Source organism: Heptranchias perlo, chromosome 8 (assembly GCF_035084215.1).
Source record: "Heptranchias perlo isolate sHepPer1 chromosome 8, sHepPer1.hap1, whole genome shotgun sequence".
NCBI classification, from domain to species: domain Eukaryota; kingdom Metazoa; phylum Chordata; class Chondrichthyes; order Hexanchiformes; family Hexanchidae; genus Heptranchias; species Heptranchias perlo.
This window is the reverse complement of record NC_090332.1, coordinates 90,082,291-90,109,208: the sequence shown is the minus strand read 5'-3', so window position 1 is coordinate 90,109,208 and position 26,918 is coordinate 90,082,291. Positions and strand designations below refer to the sequence as shown.

The 26,918-nt window shown below is 43.2% G+C and overlaps 1 protein-coding gene across 3 annotated transcripts in view; it reads right to left on the bottom strand.

Moving 5' to 3' along the window:
• The window catches only part of sertad2b (SERTA domain containing 2b), a 75,907-nt gene that overhangs the window by 12,005 nt on the left and 36,984 nt on the right, over window positions 1-26,918 (bottom strand). The gene's annotated exons all lie outside the window — the stretch shown is intronic.

Sequence of the window (26,918 nt, the reverse complement as noted above, 5' to 3'; positions counted from 1 at the left end):
CAGTCAGTCACACACACACACACACTCCCAGTCAGTCACACACACACACTCCCAGTCACACACACACACTCCCAGTCACACACACACACACTCTCAGTCAGTCAGTCAGTCAGTCACACACACTCTCAGTCACACACACACACGCACTCCCAGTCACACACACACACACACTCCCAGTCACACACACACACACACTCCCAGTCACACACACACACACACTCCCAGTCACACACACACACTCCCAGTCACACACACACACTCCCAGTCACACACACACACTCCCAGTCACACACACACACTCCCAGTCACACACACACACTCCCAGTCACACACACACACTCCCAGTCACACACACACACTCCCAGTCACACACACACACTCCCAGTCACACACACACACTCCCAGTCACACACACACACACTCCCAGTCACACACACACACACTCCCAGTCACACACACACACACTCCCAGTCAGTCACACACACACTCCCAGTCAGTCACACACACACTCCCAGTCAGTCACACACACACTCCCAGTCAGTCACACACACACTCCCAGTCAGTCACACACACACTCCCAGTCTCACACACACACTCCCAGTCTCACACACACACTCCCAGTCACACACACACACACTCCCAGTCACACACACACACACTCCCAGTCACACACACACACACTCCCAGTCACACACACACACACTCCCAGTCACACACACACACACTCCCAGTCACACACACACACACTCCCAGTCACACACACACACACTCCCAGTCACACACACACACACTCCCAGTCACACACACACACACTCCCAGTCACACACACACACACTCCCAGTCACACACACACACACTCCCAGTCACACACACACACACTCCCAGTCACACACACACACACTCCCAGTCACACACACACACTCCCAGTCACACACACACACACTCTCAGTCACACACACACACACTCTCAGTCACACACACACACTCTCAGTCAGTCACACACACTCCAGGACTGCTGTAGAGCCTCCAGGAATTGAAGATTAATCTCCCAGACTCTGCTGCAAACAACCCAGATTTAAGATTATGGAAGGGTTTGATAGGGTAGATGTAGAGAAGGTGTTTCCACTTGTGGGGGAGACCAGAACTAGAGGTCATAAATATAAAATAGTCACTAATAAACCCAATAGGGAATTCAGGAGAAACTTCTTTACCCAGAGAGTGGTGAGAATGTGGAACTCGCTCCCACAAGGAGTAGTTGAGGGGAATAGTGTAGATACATTTAAGGGGAAGCTCGGTAAACACATGAGGGAGAAAGGAATAGAAGGATATGCAGATAGGGTGAGATGAGGGAGGGAGGAGGCTCATGTGGAGCATAAATACCGGCATGGACCTGTTGGGCCGAATGGCCTGTTTATGTGCTGTACATTCTATGTAAAATCATAGAGGCAATAAAAGTGTTTTTTTTCATTTTCTTTGTACACTTATTTGTTTATTAGTTATAAAAATATTGGTGATGGGAAAACAGGCTGTTTGACAGTCAAGAATCATCCAATTGAGGAACAGAGTGTTTTTACTTTCCAATTGGTGTGGGGGCGGGGCATGGTGAGGACAGATGTGTCAGGCGACCAATGATGGGAGTGCATGGGCGGGGCATGGTGAGGACAGATGTGTCAGGCGACCAATGTTGGGAGTGCATGGGCGGGGCATGGTGAGGACAGATGTGTCAGGCGACCAATGGTGGGAGTGCATGGGCGGGGCATGGTGAGGACAGATGTGTCAGGCGACCAATGGTGGGAGTGCATGGGCGGGGCATGGTGAGGACAGATGTGTCAGGCGACCAATGGTGGGAGCGTGGGGTTGGAGCGGTCAGAGGCCAGAGGTCACACAGTGAAATCTCCTGGAATACATACACCCAAAGTTAGCAACCCTGGTGCTCAAACAAACACAAACATCTGGATTCATGTCTCACAGACTATGTGTTAACTGCAACCAACCTGCTGGCAGGCCCCCCCCTGGAGTCCGCCACCATGGCAGCTGGAAGTGACTCACCCCCATTCCACCCCCTCTCCTCCCTGTGGGGGAAATATCTTTACACATTCCCACGGCAGAGTGGCTGAGGCCAACAAGTGAAAACCTTATGACTTTACAGCTGCCGTCTCCAGACAAAAACAGTCTTACCTCACAAGCCAGAAATTCCACACTGCTCGCCTCTCCATGGAGCAAGGACATTTTTTGAAATTACTGAACTCAAGAGGGTGGTGACCGACCCGCCTCCTGAGAGCGGATTGGTCGCCTGCCCCTCGTCCCAACTCCGTTAAAACCGCAAGTGAGCAGGTTGGAGGGAAGTTGGGGTCGGGTTTTAGTTTATTTTTTTTTTTACAATTTTTACCTTCCCACCGGCCCGCAACCCATCCGTTCGTGGGGTTAAAATTTAGGCCAAGGATTCTATTCCAAAAAGCAACAAGTGGTTTTATCCAAGAATCTCAATTCATTAACCTGTTGAAAAAGTAGTTGTTTTGTCGTTGATCTGAAAGTTGCAGTTTCATCTTGGTCAGCCTGTTCTGAAAAGGGACCGAAACACACAAACAAACTCTCTTTACACGGTGATGTAGTTAGCTGCCACGGATTACCCTGCACTGGCAGACACTCCAACAAGATCTCCACACCCCAATGTGGAAGGATCAAGCCTCATGCTGGCAATGGACGACACACAGTCTAACCTTAAGTACATTTACCTACAATGAAACCCACGGTTCGTTTTACACAAACACACTAATTAGCTCAAAAGTCCCAAAATGTCGGTCCTCCAAAGATGAGCACAAATGGTCGTCTTTAGCACCGTGTTTTGTAAACATTCCTTGTGACACGGGGTGGCAATTGGCCGGGAGCAGGAGACGGAGAGTAGGGTTAACGGGAACGTTCTCTGATTGATGGGATGTTGCAAGTGGTGTTCTCCAGGGATCCGTACTGGGATCTCAGCTTTTCACCATATTTATATATAAGTGACTTAGATGAAGGAAGAGAGAATTTTATATCCAAATTTGCAGATAATACTAAGTTAGGAGGCACAGTAAGTTGTGTAGATGGGAGCAGGAAGTTACAAAGGGACACAGGCAGACTAAGTGAGTGGACAAAACTACGGCAGATAGAGTTCAATTTGGGGAAGTGTGAGGTCATCCACTTTGAATCCAAGAAACACAAATCAGAACAATTTCTTAATGGTGAGAGACTAGGAGCTGTGGAGGAGCGGAGGTGTCATGTACACAAATCACTACTTTATGTACCTGTGCAGTATCTTTTAATCAAAAAGGCTAATGGAATGTTGGCCTTTATCTCGAGGGGGTTGGAACACAAAGAGGAGGGAGTGATGCATCAGTCGTACAATGCCTTGGTCAGACCCCATCTGGAGTATTGCACGCAGTTCTGGGAACCCCATCCTAGGAAAGATACTTGGAAGGGATACAGCACAGATTCATCAGATTGAGATCAGGAGTAAAAGGGTTAAATTATGAGGACAGGTTGCATAAACTTGGCTCGTATTCCGTTGAGTTTGGAAGGTTGAGGGGTGATCTGATAGCGGAGTTTAAATGGATTCAATAAAGTAAGTACAGAAAAACTATTTCTCCTGGTGGGGGAATCCAGAACAAGGGGGCACAATTTTAAAATTAGAGCCAGGCCGTTTAGAAGTGAAATTACAAAGCATTTTTACAAACAAAGGGGAGTGGAAATCAGGAACTCTCTCCCACAAAAGGCTACGGATGTTGGGGGTCAGTTGAAATTTTCAAGACTGAGATTGATAGAATTTGTTGGGTGAGGGGGATCAAGGGTTATGGAGCAAAGGAGGGGAAATGGAGTTGAGGTACAGATCAGTTATGAATTAACTGAACATTGGAACAGGCTCGAGGGGCTGAATGGCCCTCCTCCTGTTCCTGTGTAACAGGCTCGAGGGGCTGAATGGCCTCCTCCTGTTCCTGTGTAACTATGTCCTTATATAGCAGTCTCAGCACGAATTGATCACGTGCATCTTTTGCTTCTCTAAACTACGGATACATGAATAATGGATAATTTTACGACACTGCTACTAATTGACGAGGGTGAAGATTACTCCCACCGTCTTGCTTTCCACTTTCTCAGGCACCTTCTCTCTCTCCTTCCCCAGGTCACCGGTCTATTTTAACGAAGACGGTGCCAGGTGTTATCATTGCAGTTCTCTCAATGTTCAAACGGTGATAAAAATGCAGGAGTTATTTCAAGGAAGGGCTGTTTCTCTCGGGCTACAGTGCTTCGGTAGAGAGAGAGATCTGTTCCGCCTGTAACTATGTGTCTGTGTGCTGAATTCTCAGTGTGAAGTCAGTGTAATGTTAACTCTTTCTTACCCACGTCTCCTCACAGGTGGGTTTCAAATTAATATTTTGCTTAAATCACAAACCTCAACAAGGAGTTTGAAAGAAACGACTTTTCTTTGTACAAGTGAGCTGATTGGAAAGACAAACAACTGCCTTCATTTTAAGTAAGGACCAAGACACCAAAACAAAATCTTTAAATACACAAACGAGCTGTACATTTAATTGGACAGAATGGAGCTGTCATGCCCCATCCCCCGATTCTCTAATCCAGCGCGGCTCAGTCCATCGTCATCGTCACCGTCACATTAAAGCTCCCGGGCTGCCCCCAGGCTCTAAAGACACAGAGTTCAAAGTGTTTATCGGCAGTCAGGTCAACACACTGGGGGGGGGGAAGAGAAGGAGGGGGCACCTGCGCACTGGGGGTTTACTGTGGAGGAAAAATACAAGGAGTAGCAAAGGAGGAGACTTAAAATAAAGCCAAATAAACTCAGTTTGAAATTGTACAGGCCTTGTGATACAAACTCTGTGTGTGTGTGTGTGTGTGTGTGTGTGTGTGTGTGTGTGTGTGTGTGTGAGAGTGTATGTGTGTGATTGAGTGTGTGTGTGTGTGATTGAGTGCGTGATTGAGTGTGTGTGTGTGTGTGTGTGTGTGTGTGTGATTGAGTGAGTGTGAGTGTGTGTGTGTGTGTGTGTGTGTGTGTGATTGAGTGAGTGTGAGTGTGTGATTGTGTGTGTGTGTGTGTGTGATTGAGTGAGTGTGAGTGTGTGATTGTGTGTGTGTGAAAATCATTGTTAATCAAACTTCTAAACTCTTTGAAAAGTACCTGGGCTCTTACACTATGGTTTGGTGAAAGGCAGTATTGCGAAACCAGCCATTAATTTCAATACAATCTCCACAGAAACTGGCAGCAGACGACTAAAACCAAACAGATTTGCTAGAAATCTGTTCAAACTGCATCGGGGAATCATTTGTGTCGTATTTGAGAGAAGCAAACTGTGCTTGAAATGGGAAGCAGGAATGTGGGGAAAGATGGAAGGGTGTCTGTACCAGTGAATATAGGCAGTAAAATCTCCAACACTGACAGACAAGAGTGAATCCCAAAAGGAACAGAAAGTTACAATTATTTCACATTTATTGCAAAATGTAGAACTAAAGAACAACAGAGGAAGTAACTTTCAATATCTTATATTCATCTCACTATCTGTCCTGCACAGTTCATTCAACAGAAAATTATCACTGTCCCAAAAATAATACTGCTCCAGAAGGCCTGATTGACAGAGCCTAGTGCCTGGTAGTTATCGCGATGGGGGAGAGTTACATCACGGCCACTCAGTTCCATTAAATGCATCACAGCTGTACAGCAGAGAGAGAGAGAGAGAGAGAGGGGTAGTGTACAGGCTGTCGCAGAATCTGTGCTGAGTCTGATTCACTAAACATCAGGCAGCAGGGCCGTTCTTAATTCAATGCAGAAGAAAGATTTCCAGAAACTAGTGTCCCATTTAGACCATATTCTGGAAACTGCAGCAGCTCCCATTTCAAACAGAATGTGTTTTTCTGAAATGAGAGATATCGGTTCAATTCTTCCCTGAGACGGACTGAAACTACCCCCAGCAAACATGTTTGTGTGGCTCATTAACATTTTCTGTGGAAACTGCTTGTATTAAAATTAATTGTTTGTTTCTCTGTACTAGATTTATTGCACAATGGTTTAAGGGCCTACTTAGTTTTCAAAGAGTTTAAAAGTCTGACTAACAATGATTCTCCCAAAAGTAACCAAACAACCAATAAATGTTCAGGATACAGACGTTTCTTTCGCAGCTTCAGCTACAATAACTTTGCAAATCAAAGCCGTGTTATTTTAGAAGGTGCAGTGATGGTGACAACAGGGCCGCCCAATGTCCAAACTAATGTGGTCAGTCCATGTCAATCTGAGCAGTGTCTACAGTAAATGTTGTTACAGGGGAGGGGAGAGATAAGGGGAAAGAGGGGACTGGTATTTCTTCCATGAAATCAATAGAGCCCGAGGAGCTTCACTCTAGATTTGCACCAGTGAGGATGCTGCAGGATTATTTTGAGGATGAACTTCCAGCACCTTCTAAATAACACTAAGATGGCGACACCACCAATATCATACTCTCACATCAAGTCTACTCAAACTGAGATGTATACGAATAAAAAGTAAAGCTAAATCATGAGGTTTGCCTAGTCAATTATACAATGAACAGCCAGTCTGTCCTACAGTGGTGACTGGAGTTCTGAGCGGATCAGTGGGCACAGTGCGATCCCACTCTCTCTCTCTCTGAGACCATCCCGATACACCCTGTGATCTCCTCTCTCTCTCTCTCTGACCATCCCGATACACCGTGATCTCCTCTCTCTCTCTCTCTCTCTCTGACCATCCCGATACACCCTGTGATCTTCTCTCTCTCTCTGACCATCCCGATACACCCTGTGATCTCCTCTCTCTCTCTCTCTCTGACCATCCCGATACACCCTGTGATCTCCTCTCTCTCTCTCTCTGACCATCCCGATACACCCTGTGATCTCCTCTCTCTCTCTCTCTCTCTCTCTCTCTCTGACCATCCCGATACACCCTGTGATCTCCTCTCTCTCTCTGACCATCCCGATACACCCTGTGATCTCCTCTCTCTCTCTGACCATCCCGATACACCCTGTGATCTCCTCTCTCTCTCTCTCTCACCATCCCAATACACCCTGTGATCTCCTCTCTCTCTCTCTCTGACCATCCCGATACACCCTGTGATCTCCTCTCTCTCTCTCTCTCACCATCCCGATACACCCTGTGATCTCCTCTCTCTCTCTCTCTCTGACCATCCCGATACACCCTGTGATCTCCTCTCTCTCTCTCTCTCTGACCATCCCGATACACCCTGTGATCTCCTCTCTCTCTCTCTCTCTGACCATCCCGATACACCCTGTGATCCCCCTCTCTCTCTCGGACCATCCCGATACACCCTGTGATCCCTCACCAGAACCACCCGGATACACACAGGACTGTGGAAGAGGCGGACAGTCGGAGTGACCCCCTCCACGGATCCCACGCATCCTGGACCTGTGGATAAGTAGCTACAGGTGGAGGCTTTAAATCAAGTTTAGTTTTTATGTTCCATGGTTTGTATCCGTGAAATAGGCACGGACATGATGGGCCGAATGGCCTCCTTCTGTGCCGTAACTTTCTATGATTCTATAATAGTGCAGGATTACCGCAGTGTAACCTTTTAAGATATTCACCAACAATTACATTCCAGTTACACTGATAAACAGAGTTTAATTGTGCGTTTCACTAGCTGTGGTGTCGTGTCTAGAGCTTATTAAGTGCGTCTTCCAGGAAAACATCATTTGGGAGGAGCCTCATTGTCATGTCAGTGTCAGGAACTGAACAATATGGAAACACAAAAACTTTAACAAAGAAACAATCAACTATCGCGTTACTGTAAACAACGGAGTCAAATATCAGTATTTGAAGGAATAATGATGCAGATTTACTCCACAGGCCTAATTAATATAGGATCATGTGATTAGATATCAATTAAAATAGCAAACTGAAGCTCTCAGGTATTGAAGTACCCCCTTGTGTCTTGCATGATAGATACTTTCACCAATACTGAGCTTAGCTGGAAGAGACAAGCTTCAGTAAACAGTGGATGCCACAAAATCAACTGTCAGATTGGATCATTCATATGTAAAATTAGTCATTTATTCCCCCTCCCTCCCCATTTTGTACCTCACTTCATTTAGCACTGGTTAATTGATTTGAGGAAAGAAATAATTAGTACCCTAGTACTCTGCTGCCCGTATCCCAACTCGCACCAAGTCCCGTTCTCTCTTCGCCCCTGTGCTCGCTGACCTACATCGGCTCCTGGTCCAGCAACACCTCGATTTTAAAATTCTCATCCTTGTTTTCAAATCCTTCCATGGCCTCGCCCCTCCCTATCACTGTAACCTCCTCCAGCCCTACAACCCTCTCAGATCTCTGCGCTCCTCCAATTCTGGCCTCTTGCGCATCCCCGATTTTATTCACTCCACCATTGGCGGCCATGCCTTCAGCTGCCTGGGCCCTAAGCTCTTGAATTCCCTCCCTAAACCTCTCCACCTCTCTCTCCTCCTTTAAGACGCTCCTTAAAACCTACCTCTTTGACCAAGCTTTTGGTCACCTGTCCTAATATCTCCTTACGTGGCTTGGTGTCAAATTTTGTTTGATAATCGCTCCTGTGAGGCGCCTTGGGACGTTTTACTACGTTAAAGGCACTATATAAATGCAAGTTGTTGTTAAGTAACAAGACTAATCCAATTGAGGGGCTCAGTCCATTGCAAACCAAAATCAAGTTGTCTGTCGCAGTTATCTGAACTGACCTCAGCCTTGCAGCTCTCTCACATTAGATAGCTGCCTGAGTATGTGCCATCCAGTAACAGCTGTCGCTACACTCTACGTTCTTGCAGCAGGATATCCACACAAGGCCACTCAGCAATGTTATCAAAATGGACACAAATTTTAAAAAAACATTATATAGACCCTTAAAAAAACATTATATGGACCCTTAATAGCCCAATCATCCGGAGGTGGGAGAGTCTGACCGTCATGTGTGCTGTTCTAAGACTAGTGAAAGGGAAAGGAAAAAAAAACACTTGAACGAGTCATCGATTCCACACAGGGAAAGAAATTTAATCATTCAACATTGCAAACGTTCAGAATTTTTATTAGCTCACTGCAATACTGTCAGAATTTGCCGAGATTTATCATGTTAGACGACATGTTGGGAAGACACCGCCTTGCATTCAGAAGGTGGAGTAAAACTGTTTTTATACCATCGTTCATGGATGTAATGTCAGTTTCTTGAAGTGTGTGATGTAAATTTCCTTTTTAAAAAATGACTCCTCCCAGTGTAGAGCTCTGCGTGATGGGAGAGCATGCTGGGAATTTGAGCATTTGAAAATTGTGCAGGCAATGAATTCGGCGAGGGGCAATGGGCAATGGGCTTTGGGCTTTGGGCGAGGGGCGAGGGGCGGACCATAGCTGGTAAAATTTACTCCAATGATCCAAAACAATATCAGACTTTGAGCTAGAGGTTTTATACAAGGAGGCAAAAATCTGGATCCATGGAATGATACAGCACAGAAAGAGGCCATTTGGCCCAGTTAGTCCCACTCCCCTGCTCTTTCCCCATAGCCCTGAAAATTTCCTCCCTTAGTATTTGACCAATTCCCCTTTTGAAAGTTACTATTGAATCTGCTTCCACCGCCCTTTCCGGCAGTGCATTCCAGATTATAATAACTCGCTGCGTAAAAAAATGTTTCCTCATCTCACCTCTGGTTCTTTTGCCGATCACCTTAAATCTGTGTCCTCTGGTCACCGACCCGTCTGCCACTGGAAACAATTTCTCCTTATTTACTCTATCAAACCCTAGCATGATTTTGAACACCTCGATCAAATCTCCCTTTAAACTTTCTTTGTTCTAAGTCTCTCCGCATAACTGAAGTCCCTCATCCCTGGCACCATTCTAGTAAATCTCCTCTGCACCCTCTCTAAGGCCTTGACATCCTTCCTAAAGTGTGGTGCCCAGAATTGGCCATAATACTCCAGCTGAGGCCTAACCAGTCATTTAAGAGACAATTGGATACTGTTGGCAGCAGGGGGGGGGAATTCCACAGGGATTCTACTGATGTCCAGTCGTAACTCTGGCAACTCCCAGAAAAATGGCATAAGATGGCCACAGAATTTCAAGGCCCATAGGTTTTTTCAGATGAAAACAAGCAAAGGTGGGATTATCTCAAAGATTCACCAGTTTCTATTTGGAAGTGGTGTAAAACAATAATTTGCAAACCTGTCGAAGTGCTGAAATTCAAATTTTGATTTTAAGTTGCTGCTAAATGATTGAATTTGTGAAAATGTAGCGAACATTAAAATTTACTTGACACTCTGCTGCAGTTTCCAAAAAAAAAAACCAGATGGCTGCACATTGAACAAGTCACATCTGGGGAAGGCTGATTTGGTGATTAGGTGGTGGTGCAGTGCGTTAGACACTGGTCTTACATAAACAAATAATAGCAGGGCTGGTTGGATTTTACTTTCGGCAAGGAGCTGAAAGCTGTAGGTGATGTGGGAATAAGTATGTAGCAGCTTTATATCAGCCTTCAGAGAGCAATCCTTACAGATGTATTAAATGGAGTCCATAGAGTGGACTGAACTCCAAAAGCCAGAATAGGTTAGTAATTCTTGTTAAGTTACCAATATCGTAATAACTCCCAATTTATATTAATTCTGACAACTGAACAAACTAAATACATTCAAAGCACAATCTCAGTTTTTATTAAAAAGGAGAAGTTGATCAGAATTTCCCGAACATTTCTCAATGTTAAAGTTTAACTTAAGCTTTTGCTTCAAGATTTTCAATCTAGAAAACCTACAGCCTGCTAAATGAAGTCTTAGAAGTCCAGTTTTCGGGCAGACACGGTTTCTGGAACATGTTCTGAAAATTCTGTTGCCGTGACCACCAAAGCAGTTTCAGGCAGCAACTGAATTTGTCCAAGCAGTTTTTTAAAAAAAAATCCTTTTAATTGTAATTCTAAAAGTGGACGCAATATCAAACTGGTACCAGGACGAGCTTGTTTACCAATCCAGTGAACTGTCTTGTAAGACACGGTGTGTTTAGATAGCTCATTACAGGTTGCAATCCCCCCATTAACAGGTTCAGGTGTGTTTACATTTTTTAAGTTCTGCACCTGCTACCCCTGAATACAAGAGTGAAACAACAAAGGCTGAACAACAGTCCCAAGGCAACAGGACAGGCAAATCAAATTGGTTTCACCCAATCTGTCAGTCCTCCTCATTCTCATGTTTTGTACTATCCAGCAAGACAATTCTGTCGCTCCCGGTCAGTACACAGACATTTTGTGAAGGAAGTTTTCCCTACTGGAAATCCCCGTTCATGTCACCATTTTACACAAATATCTGCTCACACAAACACCAACAGACCAGTATCTGCGTGACCACATTTGTATGATTATTTCAGGGTTAATAAAGGAAATAGGTTATTCAAAATGCTGCGTAAGCAAACATATTTTACTAAATGTCTTTCATGTGGGTGAGACAGGATCATAAAAGCACAGAAGGAGGCTATACAGCCCATTGTGCCTGCCCTAGCTCTTTGCTGGAGCAATCTAAAAATAACCCCTGCCTTGCACTCGCCCCATAGCTCTGCATCTTCCTCTGTTCCAAATATTTATCCAATTTTCTCTTAAAAGATACAATGGCCTCTGCCTCAACCACACCCTGTGGCAAAGAATTCCCTGCTCCAACAAGCCTCTACGTAAAGAAGTTTCTCCTAATCTTTTATCTCTTCACTTTATCAAACCCTTTGTAATTAGAAAAATCTCCATTAAATCTCCTCTGTTCCAGATATCACATCAGTCATCAATCTCATTGACAAGAAACAAGGTGGGGAGGGAGGGGGTATTTTAACAACCCCCCCTCCCCACAGGATAAACTGTAAAACATGGTGTGGAGATGCCGGTGATGGATTGGGGTTGACAATTGTAAACAATTTTACAACACCAAGTTATATGAATTTAAAAGAAAATTGCTGGACTATAACTTGGTGTTGTAAAATTGTTTACAATTGTAAAACATGGGGTCAAGAAGGGGATCCCAATTGCCTCAAATCTGAATCAACATTCTTTATTGAAACGACATCTCCAAATTTAGATTGCTAAACTGAATTCAAGTTCACAATTTCACAGTGACCCTCAAATTACAAACAAACCTAATTCATTACATATTCCAGAGACAGTGTGCCTCCACCCTTTACCAACCGTCCACATTATGTGGACCTCTATGTTGCTCTGAAGAAAGAAAAAGGAAGATAGATTACAATTATATATCACCGTATCATATCCTTGCGCCATCTCCAAGTGCTTTGCAATGAATGAATTACTTTTTGCAGGCGGTCCCGATTTTTATGTAGGGAAAGGCCAGCAGCCAATTTGCACAAACCAATGTCCTACAAACAACAAGCAAATAATTAACCAGATAATCTGTTGGTGGGGGAAGGGGGTGATCCCAGGACACCTGGGGAACTCCCTGCATTACTTCAAATCGTGATGTGGGATCTTTTATATCCACCTCATCTGAAGGATGGCACCTCTTGACAATGCAGCACTCCCTCGGTGCTGCAAGTTAAGTGCTTTCCTGGATTATGTGCTCAGGTCCATAGCAGGAACGGACCCCACAGCCTCCTGACTCAGAGGTGACCGTGCTACCAATTGGACCAGGCTGACAAATAAATAATAAAAGGAGAAAAAAAAATCAGCTCGAGTTCTTCCTATTTGTTGGGTGGAAAGAAGGAAACAAAAACTAACTTTGAACGGTCTCCTCCAAAATACACTTTGAGGTTTTAAACATTGCAGCATAGTAAAGTGATCGGTGTACATACAATGAGAGAGTTGCAATGTATTACGTGCAGCCAAATCGGAGAAAAATTAGTATTTACGGTGTTGTAAAAGATAATGTAGGTTGATGCATCTGTTGCATGTAAACACACTGTTAAGCAGTTTCACTTCTGAAAGTTTACTTCACTAGTCAGATTCTGAAGTCAGACTGATTATGGTTCTCTCTTTACAGCTTTCAAAGTGAGGACACATTTCCTGTTACGGAAGTAATGGAGGAGGGGGGTTTAAAACATGGGCGACAATGTTAAAAACACTTCCCTCATAATCCTGTGAAATTAAATAGACAGCAATAAACTTTGTGCAGTTTTTAAATATTGACATAAAAGTGAAATGGTTTAACGCACAAAATTGATTACTTCATTTATGACACTTAGCCTGTTAGAAGGATGCATGAATTATACAAATTAGATCTCATTTACATAAGATTACAAAATATACTTTCTTCCATAGCTCAAATGATGTAAATTTTCATTACAAACCAGCAACACCGTGTTAAATTTCAGCTTACAAATAAGATAAATTTCAAAGTTAGCAACATAAAGGCAATGAGGTCAAGGCAATTTATCCCTCAAGCCCATTCTCTCCACAAGGCATCATTTTTCTCATCATGGAATTTATCCAACGCACAGGTAGAACCAAGAAAAAAACCTGCAATTGTCTCGATAACAATCAAGTGAATCTCCAAGATATTAATCCTGTTTTACAACATGCATTATTCAGATAATTCATCCGCCACTGCAGCAGCACAAGAACCATCTTGTTCTGAAGAGCATTTATATCTGTACGTGTCCTTATAACCTTCAATCCCATTCTGACCAAATATTTTAACCAGATAGTTATCGGGCAGTTTTTGGTTTTTTTTTTAAAAAGGGAGCTACTGCTTTTACTGGAAGTCTATCCCACAAAGCTACAATTCTGTACGGAAAACAAAATAAAAAATTCCAATCCCTAGACTCCCTTACGGATTGTTAATTCAGATCCTGGATGGCCAATGGAGATGTAGAATGAATAGCCTTTGTATTAATGGGTGCCACTGGCCGCCTGGACCATACTATCAGGGCAGAACTACGACTGCTCAGAGAATTGGATCATTTCCCCTCTCAGTTGTCTTTTTTCTAATGAAAAGTTGAGTTTTTCATGCCCATATGACCTATGCAATCACAGTATCGTAAGGTTTAGAATAGCTATGGAAAAGGACTCTGACCACTCTAAAGTAAAAATACTCAATTGGAGGAGGGCCAATTTCAATGGGATGAGAACAGATCTGGCCCGGGTAAATTGGAATCAAAGATTGGCAGGCAAAAGTGTAACTGAATAATGGGCAGCCTTTAAAGAGATGGTTCGGGTACAGTCTAGGTACATTCCCACGAGGGGGAAAGGAGGGCAACTAAAGCCAGAGCTCCCTGGATGACAAAAGATGAAGCAGAAAAAAGGGGCACATGACAGATGTCAAGTTGATAACACAAGTGAGAACCAGGCTGAATATAGAAAGTTCAGAGGGGAAGTGAAAAAGGAAATAAGAGGGACAAAGAGAGAGTACGAGAATAGACTGGCGGCCAACAAAAGGGAATCCAAAAGTCTTCTACTGGCATATAAACAGTAAACAGGTAGTAAGAGGAGGGGTGAGGCGATTAGGGACCATAAAGGAGAGCTACTCAAGGAGGCAGAGGGCATGGCTGAGGTACTAAATGAATACTTTGCATCTGTCTTTACCAAGGAAGAAGATGCTGCCAGAGTCTCAGTAAAGGAAGATATTAGATGAGATATTGGAGGGGCTAAAAATTGAGAAAAAGGAGGTACTAGAAAGGCTAGTTGTACTTAAAGTAGATATGTCACCCGGTCCAGATGTGATGCATCCTAGGTTGTTGAGGGAAGTAAGGGTGGAAATTGCGGCAGTACCAGCCATAATCTCCCAAACATCCTTAGATACGGGGGTAGTGCCAGAGGACTGGAGAATTGCAAAGGTTACACCCTTGTTTAAAAAAAAGGATAAACCCAGCAACTACAGGCCAGTCAGTTTAGCCTAGGTGGTGGGGAAACTTTTAGAAACAATAATCCGGGACAGAATTAACAGTCTCTCGGACGAGTGTGGATTGATCAGGAAAAGCCAGCACGGATTTGTTAAAGGCAAATCGGGTTTAACTAACCCGATGAGGTAACAGAGAGGGTCGATGAGGGCAATGCAGTTGATGTGGTGTATGTGGACTTTCAAAAGGCGTTTGATAAAGTGCCGCACAGTAGGCTTATCATCAAGATTGCGGCTCACGTAATAAAGGGGGCAGTAGCAACATGGATACAGAAATGGCTAAGGGACAGGAAACAGCGAGTAGTGATGAACGGTTGTTTTACGGACTGGAGGGAGGTGTACAGTGGTGTTCCCCAGGGGTCAGTGCTGGGACCACTGCTTTTCTTGATATATATTAATGACTTATACTTGGGTGTACAGGGCACAATTTCAAAATATGCAGATGACACAAAACTTGGAAGGGTAGTAAACAGTGAGGAGGATAGTGATAAACTTCAAGAGGATATAAACAGGCTGGTGGAATGGGCGGACACATGGCAGATGAAATTTAATGCAGAAAAATGCCAAGTAATACATTTCGGTAGGAAGAACGAGGAGAGGCAATATAAACTGGAGGGCATAACTCAAAAAGGGGTACAGGAACAGAGAGATCTGGGGGTTTATGCGCACAAATCGTTGAAGGTGGCAGGGCAGGTTGAGAAAGTGGTTAAAAAAGCATACGGGATCCTGGGCTTTATAAATAGAGGCACAGAGTACAAAAGCAAGGAAGTCCTGATGAACCATTATAAAACATTGGTTCGGCCACAACTGGAGTATTGTGTCCAGTTCTGGGCACCGCACTTTAGGAAAGATGTGAAGGCCTTAGAGAGGGTGTAGAGAGATTTACTAGAATGATTCCAGGGATGAGGGGCTTTAGTTAGGTGGATAGACTGGAGAAGCTGGGGTTGTTCTCCCTGGAACAGAGAAGGTTGCGAGGAGATTTGATCGAGGTATTCAAAATCATGAAGGGTCTAGACAGAGTAGATAGAGAGAAACTGTTCCCATTGGCGGAAGGGTCAAGGACCAGAGGACATAGATTTACAGTGATTGACAAAAGAACCAAAGGTGACATGAGGAAAAACTTTTTTACACAGCGAGTGGTTAGGATCTGGAATGCACTGCCCGAGGGGGTGGTGGAGGCAGATTCAATCATGGCCTTCAAAAGGGAACTGGATAAGTACTTGAAAGGAAAACAGTTGCAGGGCTATGGGGATAGGGCGGGGGAGTGGGACTAGCTGGATTGCTCTTAGAGAGCCGGCACGGACTCGATGGGCCGAATGGCCTCCTTCCGTGCTGTAACCTTTCTATGATTCTATAATATAATCATCAAGATATAGAAAACATTTTCCACACATCAGGCCATCAGGATTTCTGCAAAGTATAAATTTGAAGCAGCTTCAATAGGAAAAGACACCATTCCAGTTACTAAGACCATACTCTGGAAGGGGAGACGGAACATTACATAGAATGTACAGCACAGAAACAGGCCATTCGGCCCAACAGGTCTATGCCAGTGCTTATGCTCCACACGAGCCTCCTCCCTCCCTACTTCATCTCACCCTATCAGCATATCCTTCTATTCCTTTCTCCCTCATGTGTTTATCCAGCTTCCCCTTAAATGCATCTATTCTATTTGCCTCAACTACTCCTTGTGGGAGCGAGTTCCACATTCTCACCACTCTCTGGGTAAAGAAGTTTCTCCTGAATTCCCTATTGGGTTTATTAGTGTCTATCTTATATTTATGACCCCTAGTTCTGGTCTCCCCCACAAGTGGAAACACCTTCTCTACATCTACCCTATCAAACCCTTCCATAATCTTAAAGACCTCTATCAGGTCACTCCTCAGCCTTCTCTTTTCTAGAGAAAAGAGCCCCAGCCTGTTCAGTCTTCCTTGATAGTTATAACCTCTCAGTTCTGGTATCACCCTTGTAAATCTTCTCCGGTGCCTCTATATCCTTTTTATAATATGGAGACCAGAACTGTGCACAATGCTCCAAGTGTGGTCTAACCAAGGTTCTATACAAGTTTAGCATAACTTCTCTGCTTTTCAATTCTATCCCTCTAGAAACGAACCCCGGTGTTTGGTTTGCTTTTTCTATGGCCTTATTAACCTCTCTACTTTTAGTGATTTGTGTATATTGTGTTATAACAATACCAGAATCTACACACAGTTTTGATGTCAGATGACTTGTGTTCAAATGAATGATATCTTTATGGCACGATGCTTTCTCCTGGACAGTATGTGATTAGCTTGCCCTTTCCTATTTTTAAAAGCCTGACAGAAGTGCATACATTGTATTTCCTCACAGCCAATTCCCTGCTAACAGTAAAGCTTCTGACCTCTGCTGAAAAGTAAATCAACGATGTCACAGGGAAACTTTCAACAAAATGTAAATATTAACGAACCTTTAAGGTCAACAAAGGTTATTAAAGTGACAGGTCAGAGGTTTCACACGTGACAACAGCCAAGGTTTCTGGTTCCCAGTCCCGATTATGAACTTTGAAGTTTGTAGACCCAATAAATTCAGATTTGTTTGGAAGGTAACACCCACAAGAACATACACACTATAGATTCCATTTTTTTCATGAAGTTATTATTTGTCAGGCATCTGGAATTGTTTTCAAATCCCTCCATGTCCTTGCCCTTCCCGGTCTCTGTAACCTCCTCCAGAGATAACCCTCCGAGATCTCTGCACTCCTCCAATTCTGGCCTCTTGCACATCCCCGATTTTTATCGCTCCACCATTGGCGGCCGTGCCTTCAGCTGCCTCGGCCCTGAGCTCTGGAATTCCCTCCCTAAACCTCTCCACCTCTCTCTCTCCTCCTATCTCTTTGACCGAGCTTTTTGTTACTTGTCCTAATATCTCTACGTAGCTCAGTGTCAAACTTTGTTTGATAATCGCTCCTGTGAAGCGCCTTGGGACGTTTTACTATGTTTAAGGCGCTGTATAAATGCAAGTTGTTGTTGTTTAGCAGATATTTTTGTTGCAATGTTTTTTTTAAAACAACGATTTGCAGTTATTTTTTTATTCGTTCACGGGATGTGGGCATCGCTGGCGAGGCTGGCATTTATTGCCCATCCCTAATTGCCCTCGAGAAGGTGGTGGTGAGCCGTGTGGTGAAGGTTCTCCCACAGTGCTGTTAGGAAGGGAGTTCCAGGATTTTGACCCAGTGACGATGAAGGAACGGCGATATATTTCCAAGTCGGGATGGTGTGTGACTTGGAGGGGAACGTGCAGGTGGTGTTGTTCCCATGTGTCCGCTGCCCTTGACCTTCTAGGTGGTAAAGGTCACAGGTCCGTGTAAAGGTATTTATATAATTATTATTAATTATATTTATACAGTATCTTTAATGTAAAAAAATACCAAAAGCACTTCATAGAAAGTGTAATCAAAAAACGCCTGCTGAGCCAGAGAAGGAGATATATTAGGAGGGGCAACCAAAAGCTTGGTCAAAGAGGTGGGTCTTAAAGGAGGAGAGAGAGGTAGTGAGGTGAAGAGGTTTAGGGAGGCTGAAGGTATGGCTGATAATGGTGGGGTGTGAAGGGAGGGGGTGCATAAGAGGCCAGAGTTGGAGGAAGAGAGTGTTTGGGGCATGCAAGAGGCTACAGAGATAGGAAGGGGTGAGGCCATGAAGGGATTTAAACACGAGGATGTAAATTTTAAACTTGAGGCATTGAGGGACCAGGAGCCACAGTAGGTCAATGTGGACAGAGGTGTTGAGCAAGCAGGACTTGGTGCAGAATAGAATCAGGCCAATGGAGTTTTGGATGAGCTGAAATTTACGGAGAGTGGAATATGGGAGGCCGGCCAAGGGAGCATTGGAATAGTCGAGTGTTTTTTTTATTTAAAAAAAATCTTGTGGCAGGAATCCAAGATAAGATCTAATTTATTTTTAAAAAGAGTGAATCTTGACTGGAAGGGGAGTGACAAGGGAAGACAATGCTCTTATTTCATGATCCTTCTCTGGCACAATACACAGAATATGGCATCATTCCTTGAAGAACTCGCAAACAGACAGACAGATACACACACACACACACACACATGATCCTTGGAGCAATAGATGATGTTCGGACCATGCTGCTTTGTATCAGTTCGCATTTACATGCCTTCATCACTGGCAAACACAGAGTCACGACACTGTTCCAACATTGTACACTTTTACTAGATCCAGTGAAAGTCATTTTAACTCCTTTCTAAAAAAGGAGTACAATTTTAAGAGTCCACCATAAAGAACTAATTTTATTTCAGAGCCAGGAAAGTTAAATATTTGTAGAAAACAATAAAGGATGTTTAAGTGTGCCAGGGATTCTTGTATAAATGTGCCGACAGAGCATTGGAATGAAGTAGAAAATACAGAGCATTTCAAGTATTGTATTCACTATATTCTGGCAAAAATAAAATCAAAGGATGGATTACTTGGGACGGGATTCTGCATTCACTGAAGACCCTCTACAAGCGAAGGAGGTTAGGGCAGTGCTGACAGCAGCTCATTTGTTTGTATTTAACAGGGAACTGATACCAGTTCAGGGGATTATTAGAATGCCTCACTTAGGAATGGGCTTTTCTTTTCAAACTAGTTCAAGCTACAAAAACAACAACAACAACATGTATTGATACCAGGCCTTTAACATAGGAAAATGTCCCAAGATGCTTCACAGGAGCGTAAATCAGACAAAAACTGACACCGAGCCAAAGAAGGAGACATTAGGAAAGATGACAAAGTTTAAGGAGCGTCTTAAAAGGAGGAGAGGTGAGCAGGATATTGTAGAGGATTGGATGCAAGTGGCAGTGAGTTCTGGATGCAAATTCATGTGGTATTATACAATGGTGATCTGTGTGATCAAGTTTCAGACTGCTGCAATCACACTGGTCTCAAGTCTAATTTTACTAAAAAAAAAGTGAGGGAAGAAAAGTACAAAATACAACATCCCAACGAGGAAACAGCCAATAGAGTTAAACATCTGGCAGGAAGAAGAACTGCAGCCTCTGATTGGGTCTGGTCCATCAGAAAGTCCCAATCTTAACTGCCATTAAAGAAAGAAAATCTTACATTTCTGTAACACCTTTCATGACCTCAGGACATCCCATGGCATTTTACAGCCCATGAAGTACTTTAGAAGTGTAGGCACTGTTGTAATGTAGGAAATACGGCAGCCAATTTGCGCACAGCAAGATCCCACTAACAGCAATGAGATAGTGACCAGATAATTATGTTTTTAGGTGTTGGGTGAGGGATAAATATTGGCGGGGAAACTCGCTGCTGTTCCTTTTAACAACCAAATCACCAGCCAAAACTAATCGGCATTCCTCTGAAATGTCACACATAACTACAAAGAAAGTCCAACTATTCTTTAAACTTTATTTACAAACTATAAGAACTGAAGTTATCTACTGTATAAATAGAAAACCACCCAAGTTCCAGTGTGACACATTAATACAACTTGTGACTGTAACACATCCAGCATTTTGTCACTCCAGTATTGTGCAATTAATTCCACTCGTCCACTCATCCTCTACATATGAATTGTACCAAAATACTGCAAGACTGCAGACAACTCTACATCCTAATTGTTAAGGCTAGTTTGGATGACAGCTGGACCAAAATGTTGGTCGTCTTCAAATGCAAGTTACTCCAAATTGTTGCAACGCAGATAGTGAATTGCTCTGTATATTGGCCCATGGGGAGACAACAAGACGAGCAGAATAGGCCCTAATTTGCCCTAGAGTATCCATGACAGTAACAAAAGATATTCAACCCAATTTACTAATCTCAAATGAACAAAGAAAATTATCTGGTCGGACAGTGGTAATTTTTGATTATATCAAAGCAGGACAGATAAAATCAAGAGGCTATCCCACTCCTTCAATCTCATTCCTCTTCTGCCAATGCCCAAATTATTTATACCACTACCCACATCCCATCAATCCAGAAAGACATCCATTTACCCCTACTCTTTTGCTCCTTGTACTCCACCCAGTTCCATAACCACTTAGCGAGATTCCCTTTAATACCAGGTGCTTTGATTTTTTAACGATTCTCCTCCGTGGCACTTTATCAAAGTGCCTTCTGAAGTCTATTTAAACAACAAAAGGATCTAGACAGAGAACATATAACATTCAATTGGTTCCAGCATTGACCAGAACTGAACAACTGACAAAAAATATGAAACATTAAATATTGGCATTGCAGTGTTAATTACTTAGATGATAAAATAATTTCTGAAAACCGGAAGTTGTGCAAACAAAAACTTCTTTTGCAGAAACAAGAGTATTAGCTAAAAACTTATTCTGACAGGGAAAAAGGGCCTGCGCCATTGTCAGTCAGACTAAAGAGGGGCTCAGAATTAAGGCCACATACACAAGATGTTATAGTTTTAAGGCTGTCGATAACATCTTCTTGCTCAGGATCGAACAGCTGCTCCCATAAGCAAATCTTTATCCCCCTTTCCGTATTCTACTCTTAGAGATAGATCCCAGGGTTAACAATTACTTGCAGTAATCTGCTCCATTTAATGTAGCGACACACCACACTACCAAAATTCTCTTTTAAAAAGTGCAGATATTACCACATAAAGGTTTACAGACTAAACCCACTAATAACTGTGCTTCATTTTACTATTGTGTATACAGTAAACAGCAGATACTATAAGTACAATATGTGTATAACAAACAGAATGAGAATAATGTCCAACAGGTTAATCGCCCTCAGTAAAGGTGGTTCTACTTAGTTTGAACATCTCTGTCCATCTGATGAATAAGATTCTGGATATTTTGCTGAATTTTTACCAGTTTCCACTGCAGCACAAACTTCTTGCACAGCAGTAATGCACGACCTCGCCAGACTGCCAACTTTCAGACAACTTCTTTGCTGTCACAAAGATCCTGCTTTTAACTGTAAAACCAACACTTGTGGGAAATCCTGGATTAAATAAACAGCATCTCATAACTTTCTAGTGTAGGAGATTGCTACACCAAATTAAATGCTTAGTGTATAAATTCAATTAATCAGGACGGGACAGATTAGATGAAATACATTTACAGGAGGTTGACAGGGAGATATGAACACTTCACACATCTGCAGTCAACATCATTTTTTTTAAACAATGGAACACATCAGCACTTTCAACCATAGGAAACCCCTGCTATTTAAATCAAAGAGATCTCCAGTAATGCAAAGCAACTAACCAATCTGATATAATATCAAAGACCCCTTTGAACATTAGTCAAGGAAACTAACACCAGATTATGCCACGTAAAGGAAGTCCAAGACAATCCTGTCTGGTATGAACGTCTTATAGAAAGCATCTCCAGGATAAAAATTCATTTATATACGTGCGAGTTGGATAAATGAGGAAGAACGGGCCACTTTTTTACTTTAAGCACCCAATCGCAACATCGAGCAAGTGTGACACAGGATGGAAGTAAATATCCAAAATATGCCTCAACTTCAACCTCACTTTTTATTCCGCCAACGTGAACTGTTGTTTCGTACACCAGTCATGCTTAGAACCTCTCGACTGAGACTGCGCTGAACTGCTTTGTGTGGTTGGACCAGACTGAGCTGGGACTGGGTTGAGTGTAGCCTAGCTCATTTAACGTAGGAGCCATGAAACCAGAGTTTGGACAATTTTATTTCATCTGTCTGGGTTAGATCCAAGTCCAAGTCCTGGAAGCCAAAAGGACCTCTCAGAGTGCCACCGAGTCCCTCAATCCAAATCAAACTACACACAAACTTCAATGTGCCAACTGACACCAATATATTGGACTCTTCCATGGGCCAAGCCACCTTATGTAACCAAGTGGCTCACTCCCAATTTCTCTTTTAACTAGCTTCATCTCCCCTTCCCCTTGAGAAGGGGCACTTCTACTTGGTATCAATTAGCAGAGGTGTTACTGACAACTTGAATTTAGCAGAGTAGGTGATTAAATCGGTGTCTCACCACCGCATGGAGTTACAGCACACACTGTCCCATGCCAATAAAAGCTGAATTCAAGTCTGTTCGATGGAGTGGATTGTGGCTGGGGAAAGGGGGAGTTTAATATATCCCAAACTCCGGAGGGAGAACTAGTGTGTGTATAAATAAATAAATAAAATAAAGAGAGAGAGAGAGAGAGAGAGAGAAATCAAATTCAGATCATAAAATCAAAACTAAAATTTGATTTTTCATTGCGAAAGGGTTTTGCTGTTTTTAAATGGGTCATGTTTAACTTTAAATTAAAAAACGAAAAAGGAACAAAATTGTTTTAATTACATAAGCATAAGTCCTATTTACACTACAACTGCAATTTCATATTCATTGCTGCTAAGTCTCACCAAAAGTGCTAATATAAAACAGTGCTCTAAAAATCTCCAGGAGGTGGATTTAAAGCTACAGGCGCATCCCCCATTTTCAATTGTAAGCAGAAGTTGCCGAGGGATGTAACCAAGATGGCAGCAGAAACTGCTGAGGTTTTTAAGCAACTTTAAAAAAAGCCGAAGACAAGACCCTTTAAATAATCCCACACTCTGTGTAACTCTGGTAACCACTATAATAAACATATGGATAGTTTGAAGCAAAGAATGAGAGGGGGGCCATGGGGGGGGGGGGGGGGGGGCGGGAAGAGAGGGGGGCCATGGGGGGGGGGGGGCGGGAAGAGAGGGGGGCCATTGGGGGGGGGGGGGGGGGGGGAGAGAGAAAGAAAGAGAGGGGGGCCGTAGTGGGGGGAAAAAGAAAGAGAGGGGGCCATGGGGGGGGGGGGGGGGGGGGAGAAAGAGAGGGGGGCCATAGGGAGGGGAAAGAGAGGGGGGGCATGGGGGGGGGGGGGAGGAGAAAGAAAGAGAGGGGCCATGGTGGTGGGGGGGTGGGCGGAGAAAGAGAGGGGGGCCATGGTGGGGGGGGGGGGGCGGAGAAAGAGAGGGGGGCCATGGGAGTTTAATATTGACTGCTACACAACCCAAATCAGAACAGAAGGCAGTACAAGCAATCTCACAGGTGAACCTCGCATTACTGTTATTTGAAAGATCATCTTGCTCTCTGCCTAATTTCAACCATGACAATTCCTGTAAGACAACTGCTCGATAGCAACTAAAACTGGTCAAACCTGCTCCCTAGCGCGTACACAGTCCTAAAACAGAATGTACACCGACCGCCAATCCCAAGTACCCCACCCTTCACTCTGTAGCTTACCTTGTTTGATGAATGTTTCTCTGCACTCACAGCTACCCCCGGCTTACTCAGTATTTAAACTGGACCTTGCTCCTTCCTCTGTCGAATTGCTCCTTCCGAACCCCTCCATACCAACTGCTCTTTAGACTCAAAGCATAGTTACTGCTTCTGACTTACATTCTCTCCCAAAAAACAATGTTGCGAATCAAGCCATCGCCTCGAGCTCAGACTAGATATACATTATATACTTACCTACATGTTATAAATACACTCAGACATACATTCTCAAAAAGAAAAGCAACTAAACATTGTTTTAAGAAATTGGATCCAATTCTTCACTTCTCCCTCATGTCAAAATTAAGTAAAATGGTACCAAATATATGCCTCAAAAGTCACCGTGTATTACTTCATACAAGTCAGTCCATGAAAAATTTGCAGAGCTGTAATATAAAATCATTATGTTATGTCAAAATGGTTACATTTCCTGCATCTGCTATCATGAACATTATTTCCCGGCTAATTCAATACTGGACAATAATGCTGAAAATTAATTCCTGCAGGAAACCATGTTTTCCAATAGAGAGGCCAACAAAAAAAATAGGGAAAAAGATGCAGACTTTAAAAAAAAAATGCCTGAAGGTTTATCTTATCAAAAACCATGACAACCATGTGCAAAGTTTAGTATCCTGGTAAGGTCGCTCATACCAAATGTATGGAGATTGCAGCATCTTTCAATGGGTGCTTTTTGTTGTGGTTCTCACACTAGACAGTCGTTATATTTAATGGCCCAGAATTTGCTCTTTAAATAATGATGAAGCTAACAGGTCTCACCGATATTCCAGGGCAAACGGAAGAGCGGCTTCCAGCGAGCACACTTGCGCAGTCAATCACGCAAATCCAGAAGTTGCTCTGCCAGATGTTCGGTTCCTCCTAAAGCTGCGTGGGAAGGACTGCTCACCGGCTGGATCCCCGGTGGAATGAATGGACCAGCGCAAAGTTGCTCTCCTGCCCAGCTGGAAACCAACTAATCTACACAGGAAAAGGCAGGTTGGGTTTTTTAGGTCTAAGCTAACTTTTTAACGGCCTGGTTAAGTCTTAATGACTGCCAATCAACCTCTCTGACACTGAAAATTAACTTTTAAAAATGTGGAATTTCATTCTTTCCAATTTTTATTGTTGTTGGACATTAAAAAAAACTTTACAATTTCTAGTTTTTTTACTTTTTCTTTGATTCTTTTATCAGTCTTTTAATTCAATATTCCTTACCCAGTCTGTATTTCGCTTTCTCTAACTGATTTTATATTGAATTCACTGTTGGAGTTTGCGCTGCCTGGTTCTCACTCTTCAATCTGATTGGTTATGGGGATAAACAGCTCCTTGCCCCGCTCACACAGCCCACAGATGCCCAGGAGAGGACGCTGCAACGTTTTTTTCCGCTCCCCATTACAGCAGGTTGGTGCCCAAAAGCCCTTGGATAGTTTGTGGGCGAATTTAAAATCTAATGAGCGGCTGGCACCGTTCGTTCGCCCGGATTTTGCTCAGAGCAAAATCCAGGCCGTTTTGTACGTCTACCTCTCTTTCGTTCCCTCTCAGCCCGCAGCTACTGAACACCAGAGTCATCCATCTATTCCAGTGTCTCACCAATAAATCAATAAAAAGGACACTGTTGCAATGTAAAAGTGATGCTTCCGAAGCTCTTCGGGGATTCTGGTCTCTGTGATTTGAATCTTTTCATCCAAAATACATTCATCTCATTCGCATCACTGAAAATTGTGAAAGTACAGTTTTAAATATACTTAAAAAAATTAGTATTGTCATACACAAAGGTTTACACTGAGGCAGCTCACACATTACAGTACAAATTGCTCCAGATCCACACGGATGCGTTTGAAGCAGGTTATTCCAGGAACTGACCCTAATATAAAACTCACCGAGGGGGTAATGACGTCCATTTGTAGATAACAATACAGTAATTCTCTTACAAGTCACACTCGGTCGGAAACTCTCCTTTAATCCCCTTCCTTTCTGCCAGAGGAATTCCACTTTTTCCAAATCAGCCTTTCAATTTTCCCCCAGCTGTACTCAATCCTCATTCCAGGTCCTCCTTATTCAGTAACCAAGACCCACTATTGAGATTGCTGTTCCAGAACTATATCACAGTGCAAAACACCCCAACTCCAAGAACAGCTAAAACATTAAAATCTTCAAAGCAGCACGATCTTCATGAACAAGTGTTTGTCAAACTTTTGTTTTTGGAGAGAGAAGAGAATCATTTCGATCCTGACATTACATGTATTGACTGCAAATGTAAGGTTTGCCAAACACTTCCATGAAAGTGTGCCCCTTTAAGTGGAATTATTAATAATATTTTCATGCATGATGTAGAAGCCGAATGACTCCGGAGTGCCAAATTTATCACTCTCCAAAAAGTCTCCTGAACGGAGAGTAACATCACTCTTTTGGCAAGACACTGCTCCCTTTTGTGTATACTGTACATGGAAACAGTGACAAATGTTACTTAGCAAGTTACATTTAACTAACGTTGCCCATTTATCCACCAACAGTAACCAAAACACCAACATTTTAAAAAAAAACACAGGTTCAAGATCAGACAAGCTAATGGCTCGGTGATTTTAAATTTTCCTGGCAAAGCAATGTCACCAGTCAGCAGTAAAAAAACCCACAGCGTTCAAATGAATCACATTTTTACACCACTCCAAAAATTACAAGTTATATAAAAGACAAAGGGAGGGGGACGCAGCCCCCGGGCCTCCAAACGAAACCGGAGAGCTGCCCTCCACTCCCGGGGCTGGGAGTTTGTCCATTTGTGCAATACTAGAAATCTGCTGCTGTGAACATTACTTAAAGCCCCCAACACGTGGGCTTT